This window comes from Stenella coeruleoalba (genome assembly GCF_951394435.1).
Source record: "Stenella coeruleoalba genome assembly, chromosome: X".
In the NCBI taxonomy this organism is placed as follows: domain Eukaryota; kingdom Metazoa; phylum Chordata; class Mammalia; order Artiodactyla; family Delphinidae; genus Stenella; species Stenella coeruleoalba.
Window position 1 is genome coordinate 6,403,935 of NC_137152.1, and position 25,232 is coordinate 6,429,166.

Genomic DNA, 25,232 nt, shown 5'->3' on the forward strand with positions numbered 1-25,232 from the left:
GGAGGAAGAATCCTCAGACTTAAGGAACGAGGGTATCTCAAAAAAAAAAAAAAAAAAACAGAAGAGGAAAATCTGATCTTCTGCAAGGAAAACAGAAAGGCTATGGCTTTGAAAACAACAATGTGAAGCTGTCATAGCAGCGACAACACATATTACAGGTTGCCTTGAGAGCGTGTATTTGTGCTGTGTGCATGTGATGTACCTTTGTGTGTGTGCGACCTGGGCTCCTCAGCATACCACCTGGATAGCAACAGCATAATACGGCCAGTGCAGTGATTAGTAAGCACCTTGGGGTTATAATTACATCCACATATCTACTTCAAAAACTTGAGAGAACTCTTCAACAAATGGTGTTGGGAAAACCAGATATCCACATGTAAATGAATTAAACCAGACCCTAATCTTACACCACTCACAAAAATTAACTTGAAATGCATTAAGGCCTGAAAGTTAAACCCCGGGAAGAAAACATAGGGGAAAAGTTTCATAATATTGGTCCAGGCAATGATTTCTTGGATATGACACCAAAAACACAAGCAGCAAAAGCAAAAATAGACAAGAAGAACTACATAAAACTAAAAATCTTCTCCACAGCAAAGGAAAAAAATCAACAAGTAAAAAGTCAACTTAATGAATGGGAGAAAATATTTGCAAACCATATATCTGATAAGGGGTTAATATCTAAAATATAAAAGAAAGTTCTAACACTCAATAGCAAAAAAACAAATAAATAAATAACTTGATTTTAAAATGGGCAAAGAACCTGAAAAGACATTTTCTCAAAAAGACATATACATTGCCAAGAGACACATGAAAAGATACTCAACATCAACAATCATCAGGTAAATGCAAATCAAAACCACAATGAGATATCAACTTACACCTGTTAGAACGGCTATCACCAAAAAGACAGGAAATAAGTGTTGCCAAGGATGTAGAGAAAAGGGAATCCTGTGGTGGGAATTAAACTGGCACAGTCACAATGAAAAACAATTTGGAAGTTACTCAAAAAGCTAAAAACAGAATTACCACATGATCCAGCAATCCCACTTCTGGGTATATATCCCAAAGAACTGAAATCAGGATGTCAAAGAGATATTTATACTCCCATGTCCACTGCAGTATTATTCACAATAGCCAAGATATGGAAACAACCTAAGTGTCCACTGACAGATGAACAGGTAAGCAAAGTGCCATACATACATACAACGAAGCATTCAGCCTCAGAAGAGAAAGAAATCCTGTCATTTGAAACAACATGGATGGACCTGAAAGACGTTATGATACATGAAGTAAGCCCAGTCACCAAAGTACAAATATTTCATGATTCCACGTAAATGAGGGACCTAGAATAATCAAACACACAGAAGCAGAGAGTCAAATTTTATTTTACTTTGTAAGGAACTATCAGGAAAGTATAAGCTTCTCTAAGTGACGGGGCTAGAGGGAGGGGAAATGGAGAGCTGCTGTTCAATGGATACAGACTTTCAGTTATACAAGATGAGTGGGTTCTAGATACCTGCTGCACAACTTGGGGCCTGTAGTTAACAATCCTGTATTGTGCACTTAAAGATCTGTGAAGAGTGTAAATCTCATGCTAAGTTGTTAAGTATTCTTATAACATTTTTTAGAAGAAAGAAAATTTTCTTTTTTTTATTGAAGTATAGTTGATTTACAATGTTGTATTAGTTTCTGGTGTAGAGCAAAGGGATTCGGTTTCATACATATATCCTTTTTTATATTCTCTTCCATTATGTTTTATTACAGGATTTGAATATAGTTCCCTGTGCTATACAGTAGGACCTTGTTGTTTATCTACTTTATATACAGTTGTTTATGTCTGCTAATCCCAAACTACTAAGTTATCCTTCCCTGCTCTTCCCCTTTGGTAACCATAAGTTTGTTTCCTGTGTCTGTGAGTCTATTTCTGTTTCATAGATATGTTCATATGTGTCATGTTTTAGATTCCACATATAAGTGATATCATATGGTATTTGTCTTTTTCTGACTTACTTCACTTAACATGATCATCTCTAGGTCCATCTATGTTGTTGCAAATGGCATTATTTCATTCTTTTTATGGCTGAGTAATATTCCATTACATACATACATACATGTATATATATACCCACACCTCATCTTCTTTATCCATTCATCTGTCAATGGACATTTACGTTGTTTCCATGTTTTGGCTATTGTAAATAGTGCTGCTATAAACATACGGGTGAATGTATCTTTTTTAATTATAGTTTTGTCCAGATATATCCCCAGGAGTGGGATTGCTGGGTGGTATGGTAGTTCTATTTTTAGTTTTTTAAGGAACCTCCACACTGTTCTCCATAGTGGCTGCACCAATTTACATTCCCACGAACAGTGCAGGAGGGTTCCCTTTTCTCCACACCCTCTCCAGCATTTATTACTTGTAGACTTTTTAATGATGGCCATTCTGACCGGTATGAGGTGATACCTCATTGTAGTTTTGATTTGTTTTTCTCTAATAATTAGCAATATTGAACATCTTTTCATGTGCCTATTGGCCATTTTTATGCCTTCTTTGAAGAAATGTTTATTTAGGTCTTCTGCCAATTTTTTGATTGGGTTGTTTGTTTTTCTGTTATTGAGTTGTATGAGCTGTTTGTATATTTTGGAAATTAAGCCCTTGTCAGTCACACCATTTGCAAATATCTTCTCCCAGTCCATATGTTGTTTTGTTGATGGTTTCCTTTGCTGTGCAAAAGCTGATAAGTTTAAGTAGGTCCCAGTTGTTTATGTTTGCTTTTATTTCCATTGCCTTGGGAAACTGACCTAAGAAAACACTGCTCCAATTGATGTCAGAGAATGTTTTGCCTATGTTCTCTTCTAGGAGTTTTATAGTGTCATGTCTTGTATTTAAGTAGAGAGAGAATTTCCTATTGCCAATAATAAAAAGAAAATATTTATTTGAAAAACCCAAACAGAAATCCGCTAAGAAAAACTATTTCAGGATTGGAAAGTCATTAACCGCATACACGGGAACATGCCATATGCTCCAGGTCGTACTGCGGCATGAGCCGAGGGAGGCCAGAGTCCTGACACGGCTTTATGTGTCTGCAACCCCCTCCACTGCTCTCTCATCCTGGCAGACCACGCTCCCCAGAAACCGCAACAGGGAACGTCAGCTTCTGTCACTGCTCGGTCCTCTTATGACTGTAGGTTCTCGGCTGGACTTCCTAATGTTGCTGCTGAGGGCCTCAAATTTCCCCTAACTGTTTTCCCTGTCTGGGCACTCTTACCCCTCTGTGACCCACTCCTATCCTTCAGCACAGTTCACTTTCCTCATGCTGACGTATTATCACGCACTTCCTCTAGGTGCGCTGGGTGTTATGCAGAAGAAACACTCTCTATAGGTCACTTGGAGCAGCACAAAATTCCTGACAGTCCCTTTCCGAAATAAAATATATATGCAAATAAGTCTACACATACACATTTCAGCAGCTGCTGTTTTCCCAAAGCGTATCCTCTGATTCGTCAATTTCTTCCCCCTCGAGGGAGTCAGTAAAAGTGGGAGGCTGAAGAAGAGGTATTTCTTTGCTGCTAAACTTCATCACAAATTTACTTCTTTCTTGCTCTTTTATAGGAAAGGCTAACTAGAATCGCTAATCATCATGTTAACATTTGCATCAAAGGAAGAGTTTAAAGTAATAAGCAATAAAAACATAAATGAACATTTTATTTCTAAGTGAGTTTCCCCATTGAGTTTTCTGAATTGTTCATTTCCAGAGTCAAATGCCACCCTGTGTTTCACAGTCTTACAATGAGAAACGGCAGATAGGAAAAGGATTGGCACACGCTGTAAATGACTAACATACATTATAAGACTATGCTGAAGATTTAAAGTTAATAGTAGAGGTTTCCAAGTGGTTTTATGTTCAGTATGCAAACCCTAGTTCTATAATTTGAGAGTAAGTAACTACTCATTCTGAACGGTGTTTTACAGAGTCCATCTCAAATATAATTCCACCGAAATTTGCTGTATTTAAATTGCCTTAACACTGTGAATTGTGTTCACTTGAGGAAAGCACGTGAGGAGTTTAAAGTATAATGATTTTCTAAAAATACCAATGATTTGCACATTCTTTTCTATCTCAAAGCAATTGGATTTATTCCATATTTTTATCCCCTTGTCAGGCATGGAGAAAGTGGTTAGCAAGAACTCTCAAGTCCTATTGTGCTTTTAAAATAAAACGATCAGACCAAAATCTAAATTTATAATTTGGACGACACTGCGTGTGTCCTCAGTGAGACAATGGCACGCATTCTTCCTATAAGCCGAGGATCACTTGATATTCTCTGCCTTTGCTCATCAGCTTGCATTTCAGCTTTTCAGCAAATGCAACTGTGGCAAACATCCTTAGAGAAAAGAATCCATTCCGCAAGCCTGAGTATGTTCATTACCTGTCCATCACTATTACAGCAGCTCCGCACCTGGCCATTTGATCAACAGCACAAAGTCTCGCTCACGTATCCCATCACAAATCTTGTTAAATCGTTTCTAAAGGTGACCACACACCATGGAAGAGAAAAGAGAAGTATACACGTATTTCCCAGTAAATAGTCTGAATTGTACTCCTGTAAAAATACAAAAACACCTTTGTCTTTTTTTTTTTACATCTTTACTGGAGTATAATTGCTTTACAATGGTGTGTTAGTTTCTGCTTTATAACAAAGTAAATCAGTTATACATATACATATGTTCCCATATCTCTTCCCTCTTGCGTCTCCCTCCCACCCTCCCTATCTCACCCCTCTAGGTGGTCACAAAGCACTGAGCTGATATCCCTGTGCTATGCGGCTGCTTCCCACTAGCTATCTATTTTACATTTGGTAGTGTATATATGTCCATGCCACTCCCTCGCTTTGTCACAGCTTACCCTTCCCCCTCCCCATATTCTCAAGTCCATTCTCTAGTAGGTCTGCGTCTTTATTCCTGCCTTACCCCTAGGTTCTTCATGACATTTTCTTTTTCTTAGATTCCACATATATGTGTTAGCATACGGTATTTGTCTTTCTCTTTCTGACTTACTTCACTCTGTATGACAGACTCTAGGTCCATCCATCTCACTACAAATAACTCAATTTCGTTTCTTTTTATGGCTGAGTAATATTCCATTGTATATATGTGCCACATCTTCTTTATCCATTCATCTGTCGATGGACACTTAGGTTGCTTCCATGTCCTGGCTATTGTAAATAGAGCTGCAGTGAACACTGTGGTACATGACTGTTTTTGAATTATGGTTTTCTCAGGGTATATGCCCAGTAGTGCGATTGCTGGGCCACCTTTGTCTTTAAATGCTGAGGAAGCTCCGTAGGTTCTTTACGCAGCATGGCTCACAAAAACGTATAACGGAAGCACCACTGTTAACTGAATCTAAAAGGTGAATCAACATAGCTTAGCCATTTGTGAAAAGATAATGTTCCGGTAGAGTCTTTTCCTATAAATTTGGGGGTTTCTTTAGATTCTATAAAAGAGGGATAATAATAACTCTTTCGCAGTATGCAAAATATTTAATTACAAATATGATGTGGGCTCTAACCCACGAGAAGGGGCAGTGACAACTCATTCTGGCCGTGGACCACAGCAAGCCACACCAAGGGGCATCAACCAGCCTTGCCTGGCTCACAGGGCTGGGGGGATTAGGAGAGTAAAAAGCAGTGCCCTGGGCTTCCCTGGTGGCACGGTGGTTGAGAGTCCGCCTGCCGATGCAGGGGACACGGGTTCGTGCCCCGGTCCGGGAAGATCCCACATGCCGCGGAGCGGCTGGGCCCGTGAGCCGTGGCCGCTGAGCCTGTGCGTCCCGAGCCTGTGCTCCGCAACGGGAGAGGCCACAACAGTGAGAGGCCCGCGTACCGGAAAAAAAAAGAAAAAGCAGTGCCCTTAGCAGAGTCAGGCATACAGGATACGCTCAGAAAATGTCAGCATTTTCCAAATCAGGTCTGCTGCACAGTAGTGCTTTAATAAAACTGTATACATAGTTCTGGAGCGCTTCCTGTAAATATTAAACATACTACATATCAAATAGTGACACACAATTATCTGTAAAAATGGGTGTGAAAACCTCAGGGACTGATTCTTCATTCACGATCCAAAGGTAGGAATGGATAGAAAGTTCCACTCGAGGCACCAACCACAGTCAGAGAGGCAGGGAGAAGCAGAAAAATCGATAGTCGTGAAGGCTTCCAGAGCCACAGGTCACTCACAACAAACAGGGAAAGTGGGCGGAGAACTTATCTTCCACAACTATAAGGTCCATCTTTAAACACTATGGAGTTAGCAGAACAGAACTGGATAAAATTTAACAAATGTAACTTGCTCACATTCAACGTGGCTTTACACTAAGAAGAAATTCTTGGGAGAATGGAAATATCCAATTCATCAAATGATTCTTCATCGAGTATCTCCCCAAACCAAATCGTCCTGATATGCTGAAATTCCACTTGATTTTCAGGGATTTAGAGTGAATGTTTTCAGGAACACACGTATCTGTTATACAGAGCACATGTCCACAGTCTCATTTTCCAAAAGGAAATGTCAGGACCTGTGGCTGTCCCAGTTGCTATGGAGACAAGAAAGCTCTTAGATGAAGTTCAGAGTCCAGAGCTCGGGGGATGCACAGCCAGCAGCTGCAGGAGTTAGAACCTTGCTGCCGTGTGGATTCTGCAGACCAGAGACCGCAAAGAAGGCATGGAGAGGAGGGCAGGGTGGAGAGAGGACTCTTTGTTTTCTACTGAAAATAGAGGGAAAGAAAAACAAGCAATGGGGGGATGGTTGATCTGAATGCAATTACAGTACTGAACGAATCCACCATTGCCCACAGTATTTTAGACGATATCAACCGACTAGGAAATTAATTCTAGCATGACTTTAGTCAAAGAACATGATGCGATGAATTCACACAATCTGAATAATTGCCGCTATCAGCTGAAATAACAGCAGGAAGATGAGGAAATAGGTCAGCTATTCTAGGAGATAAATGTGTATTCCTCCACGTCTTCTGAATAACTTTTGTAAAAACAGGCAGTAGCATTTTTCTAATTGTTTTGAAACCTTTCTTCCGAGGTTATGTATCTGAAATTCAAGGGCTGACTGAGGATAATCTCCCATGACCAATTACTTTCCACAGCAAAAGGACTTACTTACATTTCAGAGATTTCTTTTCTCCATGATTATTTAACATTCTAGAGAACAGATGCATGGGTAGAAGTGGACCCTTTAAAAGAGCTTATGATGATGGCAGACTTTCTGCCTACACTAAGAGAAATTTTGAAAAATCAACTGTAAAATGATTTATTAAGTCACTCTCTAGTTATTTAGTATTTGGCACTGAGAGTCCAGGATCGAAACCACAGAGTGTGTACCAGAAAGCTTTGTTTTGTTGTTGGTTAGTTTGGGGTTTTGTCTTTTGCCTAGAGAAATGATGAACTGATGGGGAGACATGTTGTCATATGCGTTAGGCATTTTTTTCAAATCTTCGTTTGAGGAAATCAAAGCCAAACAAATGCCCTTCCAAGTGTGAGGTCATAGTTGAATGAGTATTGGTTGGCTAATGGCCTAGGCATTAAGTCATTCCTGGGAACCATACTGCTTCAGGGCCCTGTTTGCGGGTAGAAAGCACGGTACAGCATGGCCCCTACAATTCATCCTGTCTCAAGTTAGATAAGGAGTCTACACATGCAAAGCAGTGACATCCTGATGATACGGACCTACCTCAGTACCTTCCCCTCTAGTTAATGCTGAATTATGTACTTTGGTCTCTTTACACTTTCTCCTAGTTACTAAGCACCCCTAATCTCCTAGCACTAAAATAGACGTTAGGAAAGAGGGAATAAAAAATAAACCATGGGGCTTCCCTGGTGGCACAGTGGTTGAGAATCTGCCTGCTAATGCAGGGGACACGGGTTCGAGCCCTGGTCTGGGAAGATCCCACATGCCGCGGAGCAACTAGGCCCGTGAGCCACAACTACTGAGCCTGCGCATCCAGAGCCTGTGTTCCACAACAAGAGAGGCCACGATAGTGAGAGGCCCGCGCACCACGATGAAGAGTGGCCCCCGCTTGCCACAGCTAGAGAAAGCCGTCGCACAGAAACGAAGACCCAACCCAGCCATAAATACATAAACTAAGAAAAAAAAAAAAAAGAGTAAATCCTATTTAAAAAATAAAAAATAAACCAGTTCCCTTGTCTCAGAGAGCCAAGAATAAAATTGGGTTTGTGTTGATAAAATGGGCATTTGGGAAGAAATTCCCTTTCCTGATTCTAGCAGTGGAAATGCCTTGGAATCATAGAATATTAGAACTGAGAAAAGATCTCAGAGGCCAAAAGCACCAAACCTTCTTGTTGCATAGATGACAGAATTCAAAGTCAGGGAATGTAAATAATTTTCTCTACTACTGCTGTTGTCCAAACAGCAATGCAAGCTGCCTTCGTATGGTAGAAGAAAGACCTGCTTTCCACGTGCTTGAAAGCTAACTGCCTATTCATGATGAAAGGGTATTCCATCAGCAACCTCCCTCTGTCCTGCTTTGGAGCAAGAGCTCTGCTCCTCAGGACTTAGCAAAAGTTGAACATAGAAGGGGGAACCTAAATAAAGTTCCTCACAGTTATTAGTAAGCAAACACCTGTTGAAAAGACTGACGACTAGTTCACGTGAATTAGAAATAACGGACGATTACGGTTATTTATGGCCTCCTACTTCATGTTCACACTACTAATTAATTACACTAATTAATTTACACTAATTAAAAACTTGTTTCCAGTATAATTCTTAACTTAATGGCTTCACTGCAACACTTTGGTTAAACTAAATCAAGAATTTTCATCACTCACCCAGTAGGACAATATATATTGCATTCCAGTCATATGTTCTTATTATAATACTACTTTCCATTTATTGAGAAAGTATCCTAGGCAATGTATTGTGTGAGTAGCTCTATTTACATTATTTCTCACTCTTACAGCTATTCTAAAAGGTAAGAATTATTATCTCCATTTTTTAGATGCATGATTTTATCTTCAGAGGGATTAAGCAATTGAGCTGAGATCACAGCGTGAGGGCACAGTCAAACCCAGAGCCCTCGAGCTCCAAAGCCAGATCCTCAACTATGCATCACAGCTTCCATAACTTGTCAGTTCTTCCCCAATCCGAGAAAATTAATTGTTCACTTATTTTTAAAAGATTACCCATGTCATCAGAATGGAAAGATAATTAGATTATACTGCACATTCTACAAATGTCAATGAATAATTAAGACTTTCTAAGACAGCTAGAAATTGGAAGCTGACCTCCTGTACAGCCTGAAAACAGTTCCAGGTTATCTCGTTGAAAAGGAAAATTGGCAGTTGATCGTCACGGAACGTCTGGAGTAATTTCAAATCAGCCACACAGAGGAATAAGAAACAAAAGCCTCTGTAAATAGGCAAATATTAAGTATATTCCAGGGCAAGACTCAGACTATGAAATTACCAGAACACAAAGGCAGAACAAACACTGAGACCTTTCCCTCAGCCAGACTGAACAACGATTTTCAAAAGAGATAGCCAGAGCTATGATGTGACATTTTGACATCAACTCAAGAGGGTCCCTCCTTTCAAACACCAGATGTTCTCTTTATTTCATCTTCTGTTCAACCTTGATTTTTTATTCCTGGGAAGACTGCATAGTCAGCTTCAAACCTATCCCCTTTGGGTTCTGCCTAATTCCTTCAGCAGAAAACACATCAAAAAATACTATCGCTGATGAACAACATCATCAACATGTGCACACTGACAGATGAATGAATGCACGCAGGGTCACACAGCTATGAGGTCACAGGGCAGGATGGGAACTGGGATGTGCTACATTTAACACTTACCCAGTCATCTGCCTTTTAAATTATCATGGACAAAACCAAATAGCTATTATACCCCTTCATCCACATTCTTCTCCCTGGGTGGGGCTGGGCTGGGAAGATGCCACAGATTTAGCAGGCGTCAGCAAACCACGGCCCATGGGCCAAATCTGGCCGACCACCTGTTTTTGTAAATAAAGTTTTATTGGAACACAGCCACAGTCACTCGTTCACATACCACAGATGCGGCTGCCTTCAGAGTTGAGTCGTTGTGACAGAGACTATATGGCCCACAAACTGAAAATATGTACTACCTGGCCTTTTACAGGAAAAAAAAAAAAAAAAAAAAAGTGCCAATCCCTTGTTAGGACATGGAAAGAAAAGACCTTGGTCCAAAAAAGTTCAAATGTGAATCACCAGAAATCTAAATTCATAAACACAGAGATGAAAACAAGAGAGAGCAGTGCTGGGAAAATGGCAGGAGTTTTCTACCACCCTCCCCAGAAGGAACACCGATTTTGACCACCCCCCACAGAGGACAGTACCTTTGTGGAAGTCCAGGAGTCCAGCAGAGAAGTTCCAGCACAGCCCTGGAGAGAAAAAAATCTGAGGTTAGACACAATGAAGAGGGTGAGAGGAACAGTCTGATTTTATCACATCATCCCCTCCCCAAGGCGGCACAGCTCAGTGCCCAGGGGAGAAACCTCAGCACGATTTCTCCTGGGGCAGAAAGAGACTGTGAATGAGCACCTGGCCTCCCCTGGTGTGCAGGACACTGCCAGAGAGACCCAGCTCTTTCCTGCCCCATCTAGAAAACTGAGAGGAGTTGCATGACTTGGGGGAGGGGAAGGGTGGAGAGGACAACAGCCACAGGCTCTCAGAGGATGACACAGGGACGCAGATCCTACGAACTGCTTCACGGACTCCATCAGGAAGCTGATCCCCCCAGCTGGCCCCTGGGCACCCCTAACACTCTGTACGCCTCACCCACACCCCCTCACACCGTGGCTAGCTTCCACACGAGCGCGAGCCGGCCTGAGTCTGCGTGATTGGGAAAAAGCACGTGACCGTGAGCATTCAGCACTACCCTAGGAGAAGACAAGGGAGGCTGTCAGCACTCAGTCTGGCTTCACGGGATCAAGAGAAGACATACAGCTTCAAGAATCCCGCCCCCAAGAGGAACAGGAAGTGTGAGCAGCTGTATCCATAGAAAAGGTCTGAGAAAGCCCCAGAAGCCCTAGCAGGGCTGACAGAAGGTACTCCTCTTCCAAAGCCAATCAGTGAAGAGTGGAGGAGGTGACTGCTCCTTCAAAGATGAAGACAGCAACGCAGGGCTTCAAGGGACACGAAGGATCAGGGAACCACGACCACCAAAGAACACAGTAATTTTCCCGAAACCAACTCCAAGGAAATGGAGATCTGTGATTTGCCCAATAAGGAATTCAAAATAGTTGTTTTAAGGAAGCTTGGGGAACTACAAGAAAACACAGAAAGACAATTCTACAAAACCAGGAAAACAACATACACACAGAACAAGAAATTCAACACAGGGGTAGAAATCATAAGAAAGAACCAAACAGAAATTCTGGGGCTGAAAAATACAATGAATGAAATGAAAAATGCAAATGGACAACTCGCTCATGCAGAAGCATTTGAACACCAAGAAGGAAAAGCCTGTATTTTGAAGGCACTGCCTTTCACGGGAAGGCAGCTTTCCACATCCACTAATTGGGTTTACATTGGCATAGCTACTCTCTGGAAACAGAGACAATAATCATGTGAAATAGAGCAATGCGGAGTGGAAATACCAACCACATTCCTGACTAACGTTTGTGGTACAACTGTTCCCTTGGGTACAAAGTGAAATGGCTTGCATCCACAACCAATTTACACACATATATTTGTAATATACCTGTATTTGTATGTGCGTGTGTGTCTATGCTTAAAATATTTGTTTCAACTACTCTTGTACGTATATATACATTCCAATAAAGACAAGATCATTTGCATATGGAATGAATTTGGAAAGAATATGGTTTAGTTATGCCATTACTAAATACATGTTGATTCGTTCAAGCAGGACATTCCACGAATACTGCATGCCAGGCAGGACTATAGGGTCCACGAATGCACTGGGGGGAAGAAACAGACAAAAGTGTCTCCATTTTGTTTTTCTTTTTACTAGTCTACGTCCTAGTAGGGATGGAGGAGAAACTGACAACAAGCCAGATTATATTATCTACTGCTGTGGAACACAAGCTTAGTGGCTTAAAATAACACACATTTATAACCTCACGTTCGTGTGGGCCAGGAGTCGGAGCATGGCTTAACTGCATCCTCTGGTTCAGGGAGTCCCACAGGGCTGTGATTTCATCGGAGAGCCTCATCTGAAGGCTCAGCTGGGGAAGAACGTGCTCACGTGGTTGTCGGTAGAACTGAGCTGCCTGAGGATCCTTGGATCTAGTGTCCTGGTTACTTGCTGCTATTGACAGAAGGTCCCCTTTAGTTCCTCGTCACGGGGCCTCTGCAACAGGGCAGCTTGCTTTATCAAAGCCAGCAAGGGAAGATCTTCTAACAAGACAGAGTCACCATCTCTTGTAAGCTGACCATAGACGCGACACCCCGTCACCTGTGCTGAATGTTCTTTTAGAACTGAGTCATAGCCTACACTGAAAAGGATGGGAGCACACAAGGCTATGCCTCTCAGGAGGCAGGGACCATGAGGAGCCATCGTTTTGTTAACATCTTTATGGAGTATAATTGCGTTACAGTGGTGCGTTAGCTTCTGCTGTGTAACAGAGTGAATCAGCTATACGTACACATATATCCCCATACCTCTTCCCTCTTGCGTCTCCCTCCCACCCTCCCTCTCCCACCCCTCTAGGTGGTCACAAAGCACTGAGCTGATCTCCCTGGGCTATGCGGCTGCTTCCCACTAGCTATCTGTTCTACATTTGATAGTGTTTATAAGTCCATGCTACTCTCTCATTGTGTTCATGCCGCCAACCCCAGTCCTCTCCCTGCGCTCCGACCGAAGCCCGAGCCTCCGCTCCCAGCCCCGCCCGCCCCGGCGGGTGAGCAGACAAGTCTCTCGGGCTGGTGAGTGCCGGTCGGCACCGATCCTCTGTGCGGGAATCTCCCCGCTTTGCCCTCCGCACCCCTGTTGCTGCGCTCTCCTCCGTGGCTCTGAAGCTCCCCTCTTCCGCCACCCGCAGTCTCCACCCGCGAAGGGGCTTCCTAGTGTGTGGAAACCTTTCCTCCCTCACGGCTCCCTCCCACCAGTGCAGGTTACATCCCTATTCTTTTGTCTCTGTTTTTTCTTTTTTCTTTTACCCTACCAGGTACGTGGGGAGTTTCTTGCCTTTTGGGAGGTCTGAGGTCTTCTGCCAGTGTTCAGTAGGTGTTCTGTAGGAGTTGTTCCACGTGTAGATGTATTTCTGATGTATTTGTGGGGAGGAAGGTGATATCCACGTCTTACTCTTCTGCCATCTTGAAGGTCTCCGACACATGAACCTTTTTCTTTTTTTTTTTTTGTGGCTGCATTGGGTCTTTGTTGCTGCGCGCAGGCTTTCTCTAGTTGTGGCGAGCAGGGGCTACTCTTTGTTGCAGTGCGTGGGCTTCTCACTGCGGTGGCTTCTCTCATTGTGGAGCACGGGCTCTAGGCACATGGGCTTCAGTAGTTGCGGCACACGGGCTCAGTAGTTGTGGCTTGCAGGCTCTAGAGCGCAGGCTCAGTAGTTGCGGCGCACAGGCTTAGTTGCTCCACAGCATGCGGGATCGTCCCAGACCAGGGCTCGAACCCGTGTCCCCTGCATTAGCAGGAGGATTCTAATCCACTGTGCCACCAGGGAAGTCCCCAGGAGCCATCTTTAAAGCCGGCTTACCACAGTGGGGGAGAACACATAGGGCCTGGTGGGCCACTGGGAGGAAATGGATTTTACTAGGATGTAGAAATTGATGTTACATCAATGTATGAGATGCGGCTCGGGATCCACTGAGTTGTGATGTATACTGACCAAGTGTCTACTTCACCACCACCCACCTTGTTCCCATGAGACCTCACAACTTCCCTGTCTGGTAGACAAGGACTGTGGCATTAATTTTTCAGCACCCTGTGCACAACCTGTCCTGATGCCACAGGCTCTTTCCCAGTCACTCATAATCTCTCCCTGTGTCATTCCTTCCTGCATATTTTCTCCCCACTATCTCTTTCCTGCTGAGAACCACCTCTTGCATTAGTCATGGCCCTCTCTTCCTCTTCTGGCCAACAGTATCACTACCAGACTATCAATACCATTAAATTATTTAGCCTCTTGATAAGTGACTCTTTCATCCAATTCAGAATAGGGGACACAGCTACAACTAAATTAAATTGCAAGGTTATCCTCTGACTTTTGATACATGTGTTGAGAATATCTGTAGTGGAACAGCAGTGTCCATGAATACTATTTAACCGTTAGCTACACTTGGTCAAATCACTGTTTTGCTATGGGCCGTGCCAGGTCTTTACAGACTCCCAGACACTCTCTCTCTACCTCGCTTCTCTTTTCTCACCCCCTTTATACTGAAGTTCATGCCTTTCTCTATTACTTGTCACTTGATCTCCCCCAGAAAGCTGGGTCCTTTGGCTAATAATTGTCACTGTTACCATAAGTTTTCTCTATGAATTGATGCTTTTTCCATCCAATCTGTCTTTCAAAAGCCCTGCCAGGGATCCCTTGCTGCCTGACCTCCACATCCAGACAGTTTCTTCTTTGCTGGCATGTGAATAAACTAATAATTGCAAACTTATGGAAAAGTGCTCCATTTCTGTGCGGAGATCATATGAGAGTGATCAAGGATAACATCACAACAGTACAAATTTTACAATACGGCTAGCTCGGAAAGGAGCATCTTTAAATATTTAAACAAATGAGAGGTGACACCTTAGTTTCCTGAAGTACTTTCAAGCCATTTGACCCTATTGACCATAAGGCAACATTTTTTGAAGCAGAAGCAAAGAGTTGCTATGATGTACTTTCTTTCACAGGAGTTTTGTTGTCGATATTTTTGGGGGGAAAAACATGCTCTCAGAAATTGCTAAAAACACCTTCCCAATACTTCTTCCTCTCCTCGTGATCAAAACAGGTATGACAAAGTCTACATTTGCCAGAAAAAAGGACAATATTTTCCCTCAGGTTTTGAAACCCCTTGAAAACCTCTGTAACCTGCTGCTTTGTTTTTATAGTAATAAAAGCTAAATTGGGGCTTAGAGAAAAATGAAGCATTCAACACAACTGAAGGAATTCCATAGCAATGCTGCACAGATTTTCCAAATGCTCAACTGTTTCCCCTGGTGTAAATATAGCCTTTATCACAAAATTGAACAAACATTTTTCTAAATTTGTCTCTCAGGAGCAAGCCTTCTCTGAACATCATGGAACATTTTATCCTCCAAAGATAGGCTGAAAGCTCTAAATTACTCACTATAGGGCTTAACCAAAGCAGCTCATCGTTAGTTAATTGAAGATAATATGGCCTTGTTCCCTGATGCAGATATATTAAAACTGCTGGTTATTTCTGTAGTTAATCTCTTCTGCAAAAAACCCTCAGTCATAAAATTTTTGTTCTTATGGTAAGAAATGAGATAGCATGAAATAAATATTCGATTTGGAGCTAAGAGGATGCAGAATACTAAAGAGGGGAGGACTCTATTTCTGAAAAACTTGCAAAATGTCAACTCTCCCAAATGGTATGCAACCCAGTCATCTCAAAGAAAACTATTTCCATTAGGGCCGTGGCTAGGGTGAGACAAGTGCTTAGGGTGCAAAATTTCAAGGGGTGCCCCACTTGCCTCACCCTAGTCCTGGGCCCAGTTGGACATCTGAGCTATACTCCCTGAAATTGCCTCTTACCTAATTTTGAATCAGCCATTTAACTGCTCCCTTGTTCTTGGACTGCTATACTCCTATTTATTTTGCTCCTTGGATCTTTTATTCAATCCATTACAACTACAACACAGACAGTGGGTTCCTACAGATAATGGACTGCCTGGGGGCACAAACAACGACCCTGAAGCTGTGGCTACTGTTGTAAAGGGTTTACACTCCAGTAGGGAAGAGAGCAGGCAGATTTCTTCTTCCTAAGGAAAGCCTTGCTTGGACCATCCTCTGCCCTTCAGACCTGGGTCCTAACTCCTCATGACCTACATTGCCAGATGACAGCACATCCCCTGCTGTTCACTTTCCAGCCCATGACAAGCACTCTTCTTCACGTGTAACTTGAATGAAAGCCCTGTGAAACCATGTGAGATCTCCTAACTCACTGCAAACCCAGAACTTTAAGCATCCTTGAATGTCACTGACCTGAGGCTCTCCAGGTAATTGAACACCCCTTCTTTCTCGAGCATTCCTCCTCTGTCATGATGGCTTTGCCTCCAATATTTCTGATCCCTCTCCAGCTACTTCAATAGCATCTGTTTTTTTTTTAACCTAAATGTTGACACTGTTTATAATTAAAACTGCCTTCTCTTGCTGCTGTGTGTAACCTCCCTGATCAATACCAGCACTTGCAAGAGTCTGCTTCCTACGCATACACCGCTGACCACAATCTGTATCCACCGCCAAACCCTTTCCGCTGGGAACCATGTCTTTTTATCTCTTCGGATACATTTATTAAATTACTAAGTTCCTAGGAATCCTAAGTGCCTAGATGAACCAGATGACCTCAGGCTGCAACCTAGTGGAGGATGCTGACCAGCTCGGGAAGAGGAACAGCACAACATGTGTCAGAGTTGAAGCGTAAATGTGGTGCTCCAGGGCGATGCTGCTCAGACTTCAGCGCGCAACCGAAACACCTGGGCATCTTGTTAAAATGAAGATTCTGATTCGGAAATACTGGGCTCTTTACAGGGTCTGAAGAGTCTGCATCTCTACCAGCCCCTCAGGTGGTGATGCTGCTGTTGGTCTACGGAGCACACGTCGCAGAGCCGAGTTCTGGGAGGTTTCACAGACCCTAACTTCGTCCGTGAAGTCAAGGAAGTGATGCTACGTCTTGAGGGCAGGCTGAATTTGCCAGGGGACCACATGGGAAAAGACAGTCTGGGAGGAGGAAAGAGCAGGGTGAAAAGGGCAGACATGTGAGAACATGGCGATGTGGGAAAACTCTGCTTGGAGCCCACGGCAGTGGAGGCGGGAGAGCCGTGTGGGTGGAGTGGGCTGCGGAGGAGGTGGACCTAGAGGGAATTAGAAACCAGGTGATGCACGTCCTCGATGGGGAGACACGCAGAATGAGAGGATGGGCACAAGTGGAGAGAGGACCACTGCACATCAACCAACGACACTCATCTGTCCTGAGCACCCTGAGGGTCACAGGCCATCTGTCTCCAGTGTCTAGGTCCCTCCCCACAGGCAGTGCTTGGCCATGCCTGGTTCCCCAAGTGGCCCCTGAAAGCATGGCTACTGCGTCTGGGGCTCCTTTTTGTCCCTGGGTGAAGTTTTCTTAATCCTCCAACTTGCTCACGACAATTATTCCAGTGATTAAAGATTAGTGTGATATGTTCCCAAATAGTGGGGATTGAAAACAAATCACCAAAACATCATACAAACTCACCCCAAACAAGTAACCTCTGCTAGTGAGTGAGTGAGTGAGTGAATGAATGAATAGCACAAGAAGATGCTTTGGGCAGGAATTCGGTACAGAAGAGTCAGTACTGTTTAAAGCAGTGCTCTCTAAAAGAAATATAATGCGAGGAACATATGCAATTTTAAGTTTCCTAGTAACCACGTTTAAAAGCCAAAAGAAACATGTGAAATGTATTTTAATAATACATTTTATTGAACCCAACATATCCAACATATTATCATTTGAACATGTAATCGATATAAGAGATTACTGGCAGGTAGTTTACACTGCTTTTTCACGAGGTCTTGGAAATCCTCACGTGTATTTCGCACTTAGGTCACATCTCAATTCAGACTCGTGCTTTTCCAAGCGCTCAGAAGCCCCGTATCGCTGGTGGCTAGACAGTACGGGTTTCAAGGGTACACAGTCAACTCCTCCACCTGCATCTATTCCTCATTCACTCACTGTGCAGGCTTGGTCAGGTGACTTCACCCACATGCCTCATCTGACATGGAAACAGCTGGCCTAGATCCACGTTCCCCAAATGGTAAAGCTCAGAGCCGAAGACACGGTGCTTCAGACAAAGGCATGAGCGCTTCACCAGGCAGGGCTCTGGGGCCGGGGCTGGGAAGGGGTGCGCAAACGCTGAAGTCACCGCAGCCATCATCCTGGATGTTCCAGTCTCCAAGGAGCCTCCCACCCTCTAAAAGGAGGGGAAGCAAGACGCTTCAAGATTGCTGAGGCCACTCGGACTCAGCACTTGGCTGCAACTTGTGGGGCAGTTTTTGGTCTGGGGTTTTTTGTTTTATGGTTTTTAGGGTTTGGGGTTTTTTATGATTCCACAAATGGAAGCAAAAATAAAGCAACAGCTTCTGCATTATTCACCTGATTGGTACAGGCACGTTTACTGCGCTCAGATGGTACAGAAACAAGTCTATAAACCCGGAGCCTGCCTCTGCACTATTTAAAGCGAATTGAGCAACAATGATGTCTTTAAGCACAGTGAAATACAGGGGTGACACACCCAAAACTGCGTTACACGCAGGTCAGCTCCTCCACTTTACAGAATGACAGAGAAGAGTCCGCGCTTCCTTTCTTCTCTTTTTCAAAAGATCAGCGAAATTTACTCAACGTCTGTTTCTTAAGGAAACTCCGTTTTTACTTGTTTTGCTTGTTTTTAATGTTCCTTTTTAAGGTTGAGCAAATCTATGAGCAAGCTGGCGGCCAGGGCTCCATGTTCAGTTGTGTGAGGACAGGGTCTGGCATGGCGCCTCGCAGCCAGCTGGTACTCAACGTGTGCTCATTATGTACAAGAGACAGCACTGCAGTCCTCACCACGGTCTCTCCAAATATACTGGCCACACGTGGCCAGTACTTACACAGTGCCCCTGAAAAGAGGGGGAATGCACTGCGGTGTTCTCTACCATCACCAGGTATGGAGAAGGCAGCTAGACAAGGTTCCAGAGGAAGCTCATAGCCGGCCCATGTCCATGCCCACCACCTGGAAGGCAATGAGACAAAAGGCAGCCTCTGTATCTTTCTCCCCCAGCCCTGGGCCTTCACCGCAGCACTTTTTTTCTGCCTTAACAAATGTCTTTCTTGTCAATTTATTTTATTTTACTTTAAAATCTTTTTATACATATATATATACAATTTTACATAATGCCCAAATGTGATTATCTCACACGTATTAGTTCACGGTTTAAGCAGCCTTCTGTGTGTGTGTGTGTGTGTGTGTGTGTGTGTGTGTGCCGTTTTGCTTGTCTTCTGTCTGCCACCCACACCATTCGTCTTTACCACCCACTCTGCTGCCACTGTCCTCCATGGTAACCCATGTGAAGAATCTGCAGTACATCTCTCCACATTCTTCTACATACTTAATCAGACACGTGCACACAGAATTTTGTCCTTGTTTTATAAAATTGGAACATTATATACACCTTTCTGCTTCTTGCTTGTCCCCCTCAAAAATGTCTCGCAGAACTTCCTGTACTCCCACTGATATATTCAAATTCACCCTTTCGAGTGGCTGCAGGACATGACACGCTGCATTGTCAATATATTCTAATTTAGTCTAACTTCCCTGTCGAAGAGCATTTTCTTTGTTTCTGGGCTCTTGTCAGCTTGAACAAGGGTCACTATATATCCTGAACACCGGTCCTTACTTACTGAGCTTTAATTCTAGGGATGAATCTCCAAGCTGGGACGGCAGGGTCAGAGAGTATATATGTCGAACATTTTAGTAGTGATCAACATATTAATATCCAAAGGGCTATAAACATTCATCTTATCACCAGCAGTATATGAAAGCGCCCATCGTTCCACATACCTTCAGTATGTGTTGTTGCCTTAACATTATTTTACAGCATTTCTGTACCTGAAGTAAATGTCAGGTGAGCGATATGCACCCACAGGATGTCCCCTTTGCGGGACACCAGGAAGTCCTGCTCTAAGTGAGTGCAGGAGGAACGATGCTAGAAGACCCTCAGCAGACCTAGTTTTGGATTCACACTCTTCACCCTGATCTGAGAACTTGAGTGAGGTCCTCTATTCTCACTGAACCTCTTTCTGCATTTGTTAAAAGGACACAACTACACATATACATATACATATGCATTTTAATATTAAAGGGTTGACAAGATTATGTGCATTTATCAGGCTAAGATCAAACTGAAGCCAAGAATCAAGAAAGGAGAGCAGAATGTTAAAGCCGTTTTTTTCCCTGAGGGCATCTGGTCAACCTGGTGAATTTTAGTTTTTGTTTTTAATTTCTCATAGGGTGTAGGAGATAGAAGACAAAACCCAGGGCTCGCCCAGGGTGGGAAATCTAATAGAGGACATTTCTACTCAAATCTGGGATATCTGAAATGCTACACCTTCAGTGTAAGTTTTAAGCAAAATAGACTCTTCACCATAAAAGGACTACAAGGACACTTTCCTGGATCCTGAGAAAAGCAGCAAAGGAATAAATACTGAGAAGCTGTAATAAAAACTAGCACTCATATGGATTTGCAAGCCAAGTATACATATCATGTGGGAAGTCAAAAAAGCGTTAAGCTGGGCTTCCCTGGTGGCGCAGTGGTTGGGGGTCCGCCTGCCGATGCGGGGGACGCGGGTTCGTGCCCCGGTCTGGGAAGATCCCACATGCCGTGGAGCGGCTGGGCCCGTGAGCCATGGCTGCTGAGCCTGTGCGTCCGGAGCCTGTGCTCCGTGACAGGAGAGGCCACAACAGTGAGAGGCCCACGTACCGCAAAAAAAAAAAAAAAAGTTAAGCTATCAATTTAGCTCAAAACAGAACCTCTAAAACTATCTATGGTGAAGTGCTGGACTGTTTTGTTTCATTTTCCATTTGTAAAATGCAATAAAAATGAACTGCACAAAAAATGATATGGAAAAAAGGACAAACACAGCACACTGATGCTATCTATAGCAATGTCAAGTTACCATAAAAATTTCCAAATGTCACTCTCATTTTCCATACTTATTGTACCAAAGGTTACAAGATTTTGTGGAATGAGCGCTGGTCCCAAGAATCCAGCAGAAGAAGTACAGTTCCTCTCTGTGGAACACACTCTCCTCTTAAGCCTTAGGGAATTCTCACAATAATTTTCCAAGGATAAAGCACATTTCACAAGTAAGAGAAAATCACCAAACACACAAGATAACTAGGCATCGTGAGGGGAGAATTAACGAGACAGAAAACCAGATTTGCAAAAGCTTCAGATACTGCCATTATCACACAACAAATCCAAAACAAACTTGCTGATTATGTTTAAAAGAATGAAATATAAAGAGACTACTATAAAAGTGACCTAACAGACTTGAAAAGAACCACCCAGAAATGGAAAGTAAAATAATACAGAGAAAGACAAATATCATATGATATCGCTTATATGTGGAATCTAAAAAAAATGGTATAAATGAACTCTTTTACAAAACAGAAATAGAGTAACAGATGTAAAAAACAAATTTATGGTTACTGGCGGAAAAGGGGAGTGGGGATAAACTGGGAGATTGGGATTGACATATACACACTACTACATATAAAATAGATACCTAATAAGAACCTATTGTATAGCACAGGGAAGTCTACTCAATATGGGAAAAGAATCTAAAAGAGTGGATATATGTATATGTATAACTGATTCACTTTGTTGTACACCTGAAACTAACACAATATTGTAAATCAACTATACTCCAATAAAAATTAATTTTAAAAAAAGAAAATTAAAATTCCATAAATGAGTGTAGCAGCAGACTAAACATGGCTTAAGAGACAATTAGGTAACAGAAGCACAGGGCAGATATTACCCAGAATGCAGCACAGTAAAACAAAGTGATACAAAAGATGAAAGAGAAGTTTAGAAACACAGAGAGCAGAGATGATATAAAATGGTTTCTCAGGGTCTCAGAAGAAAAGAAAGCAAACAGGGCAGAGGAAATAATAATTTTTTTTAAAAAGTTCTTTTTCCAGAATGGGTAAAAAACATCAATCTACAAATTCAAGATTTCCTAGAAATTCTAAGGAAAATTCATAAATAAAAATGAACACCTTAACAAGTCATAGCAAAATGTGAGAACACCAAAGAAAATCTTCAAAAAGAGAAGAAAAAAGAAAGACGGCCTGGAAGGAGTGACAGGCTGACAGCTGATATTCAACAAGAAAGACAGAAGCTGGGGGAAAAGGGACTGAATCCTGCTGTCAGCCGCAGGAACGCAGGGAAGCAGAGGCTCCTCCAAGTGAGCCTGGAGACTCTGCAGGCCAACACTTTGACTGTAGCCTGTGAGAGGCTCTGAGCTGGAGGACCCAGCTGAGATGTACCCACATTCCTACGGAAATGGTGAAAGGATAAATGCGTAATAATGACAAAAACGAGATGATACGTGATAATAAATGTTTGTTGTTTTGAACTGCTAAGCTTGGGGGTAATTTGTTACACAGCAATAGACCACTAATACAGTTAGCATTCATCTTTTCTACCTGCCAGCAAAGAGAGGCACTACTCAGCAATTCAAAAGTGAAGATACAACACAGGCTGGGGGCGGAAGAGGCAGGGATGATCCACCATCTGGCCGACTGTCCGTGGAGAAGGGATAATGTACCATGATGTACTAGTTTGCCAAAGCTGCCATAACAGAGCACCACAGACTGGAAGCTGAAACAACAGAAACCTGTTGATTCCCAGTTATGGAGGCTGGGGGCGGTTCCTCCTGAGGTCTGTGAGGGAAGGGCTGTTCCAGGGCATCCTCTCTGGCTTGCAGATGACCGTGTTTTCTCTACGACTCCTCACTCGGTCTTCCTTCTGTGTGTGTCTGTCTCTTTGTGCAAATTTCTCCTTTTCACAAGGATACCAGTCATACTGGATTGGGACCCAACAAATAACTTCATTTTAACTCGATTCCCTCGCAAAGACCCAATCTCCATAAAGGGTCACATTCTGAGAGACGTGAGGTTTAGGACCTCAACATATGAATTTGAGGGGGACACGATTAAAGCCGTAACACACAGTGAGGGACGTTTAGATACAGACTGCATACTATTCAGACACAGACTCAGTGTTTGAAATCAAAAGTTCATTCCAGGCCAAAATAATTCCTGCATATTTTTTTACTCGGTTCAAATGGAGGCTATAACTGTAACATTCGTCTTGCCTATCATTTATGCAGCTGTGGGGTCTGGTATGGTCTGGAGGGGTTTTTTGTTATGGTTTTGTTCTTTTGTTATCAGTTTTAAGAAAACATAATAAGAGCCAAAGCACTAAAAACATGTCCACTTAGTATTAGATGAAGCCAGTTGAACCTGGCACTGGCTAAGTTCAATCACAGCACTGTTTACGGATGAACTTTTTAGTTCATCCACATAAGTCACAACTAAGCTAATTAAAATCCCAAATGGAAGTGGTAACTCGGTTGTCCTGTAGCCCTGCTCTCCACCGAATCTATCCACAATGAAACATGAAGAGAGTAAAATTATCCTAGGGGTCACAGCCTAGGAGACACTTCCAAAACTCATAAACAATCCTCACTTGCATGCCCACAGCAGCTGACGCAATAGCAGAAATGAAGCAAATGAAGCCAGGGGCTAGGCAAGATGTCCCTGCTGAGCGCGGCCTACACGGTGAATTAAGACTTCATCTCCCTGGAGGGTGGGTGGCAGCTGTCTGCAGGAACACAGGAATGAAGCTCATATCCCAGAAACAGCTCCAGTTTCTTTCAACACGGGAACTACATTTGCTCTAATGCTGTTCAGGTGTGTGCCTGTGTGGGCCTCATTCCACCTAGCCCTGATTCCCCTCAATAAGAACGAAGCCTCTTAAACCAAAGACTTTGGGTTAAGGCTGCCCCTGAGGACAACTGGTAAGCCAGGAACAAGCCGGGTGACGCAGTGCATGTCTCTGCTGCTGAAGGGAAGGATCACATCAAGATGTTCCCATTTCCACTGAGATGGACTTTCTGGAACAAAGCACAACAGTGCAATCACCGCAGCAGAAAACTGCACGGGAAGGACGAAAGCAAACAGATGGAAACCAGTTCGTGAAGCAGCACAGACAGCACTCTAAGTTCACTGAAGAACAATAAAAACTGCAACACTGCCAGAAGGCTGTGAAAGACCCATATTCTGGGAGAGAAAAAAAAAAAAAACAATAGAAGAAGAATAGCGTTATTTCAGGCAAAGAATATTCAAAGTGGGATATATGTCACAATGATGAAAGCTACGCTTCAATCAAAGGTTCTTAGCTAAAGCCTGCCAAATTCCAGTGGACGGCCAGTAAAACAAACTATGAGAGAGACAGACAGACAGACAGTCCAGAGACAAAGACAGGGGGTGCCATGGCTGGCAAAAAACATTGCTCCTCAGAGGAACTGCCTGAGGCTTTGTTCTGTTTAACTGTGGGCTACGCTTCCTTCGTTCTCGTTTGACGGCTTTCAAAGAGAGTTGGTTTTACAAAACATCCAGGCTGGGCCCCTGAAAAAGAAATTACCAGCATGCTTGCAAACTCTGCTCCACCAGAGGAAATTCTTAGATTCACCAGGGCTTCGCACAAAGAGGCGTCGTCTCTATGGAGTCATTAACAAGATTCACAACGAAAGTGAGACAATGAGAAAAATGCACACAGCTAACCTTCTCTAAGCCAAGATGGACACAGTTATAACTGATAAAGAAGTATTTTTAAATAAGGTTACTCTAAATTTTCCTTTTGTCCTTAAAACCTGTCTGTGTCATGGGCCACAAATTTCAAAAATGCTTCCCTCACTGCAGGGAGAATCAGTTTTACTTAAATACCCATACACATCTGAAATACAAGCAAGAGAAACTTGATAGAAATTAACTTAAATAACCTACATATTTAGCAGATGTGAATTATAGATCTTAAACACATATAACTCACACTTGCAAGCAGTAGTTCTTAATGTTTACTATGATCCTAATGCAAGTGAAAGGAATAATAAATTAACCTGTCTGCAACAGGCATGTTGGTGGACTTCTTAAACCTGTATGGACACGCAAGCCAGCCTCTCATGATGACACCCACTGAAAAGGATTTATGGAGAACCTGGTTTATGCCAAGCCATGGCCCAACGATCGGGGCCACAGTAAGAAATAAAATAGTCGATCTATGCCCTCCTGGCATCCACATTCTAGCAGTGGAATATAACGGACAAAGTAAATAAAATACATCATATTGTAGATGTTGGTTATTGGTTTCCTATGGCTGCTGTGACAAATTACAACAAATTTCTTGATTTAAAACAACATAAATG

The 25,232-nt window shown here is 42.9% G+C and overlaps 1 long non-coding RNA gene across 1 annotated transcript in view; it reads right to left on the reverse strand.

The window, feature by feature from the left end:
- The window catches only part of LOC307180270, a 491,651-nt gene that overhangs the window by 257,008 nt on the left and 209,411 nt on the right, over nt 1-25,232 (reverse strand). The window contains exon 2 of the long non-coding RNA XR_013825713.1: nt 10,412-10,456. This is a non-coding gene — a long non-coding RNA (uncharacterized lncRNA). The remainder of the gene's footprint in view (nt 1-10,411; nt 10,457-25,232) is intronic.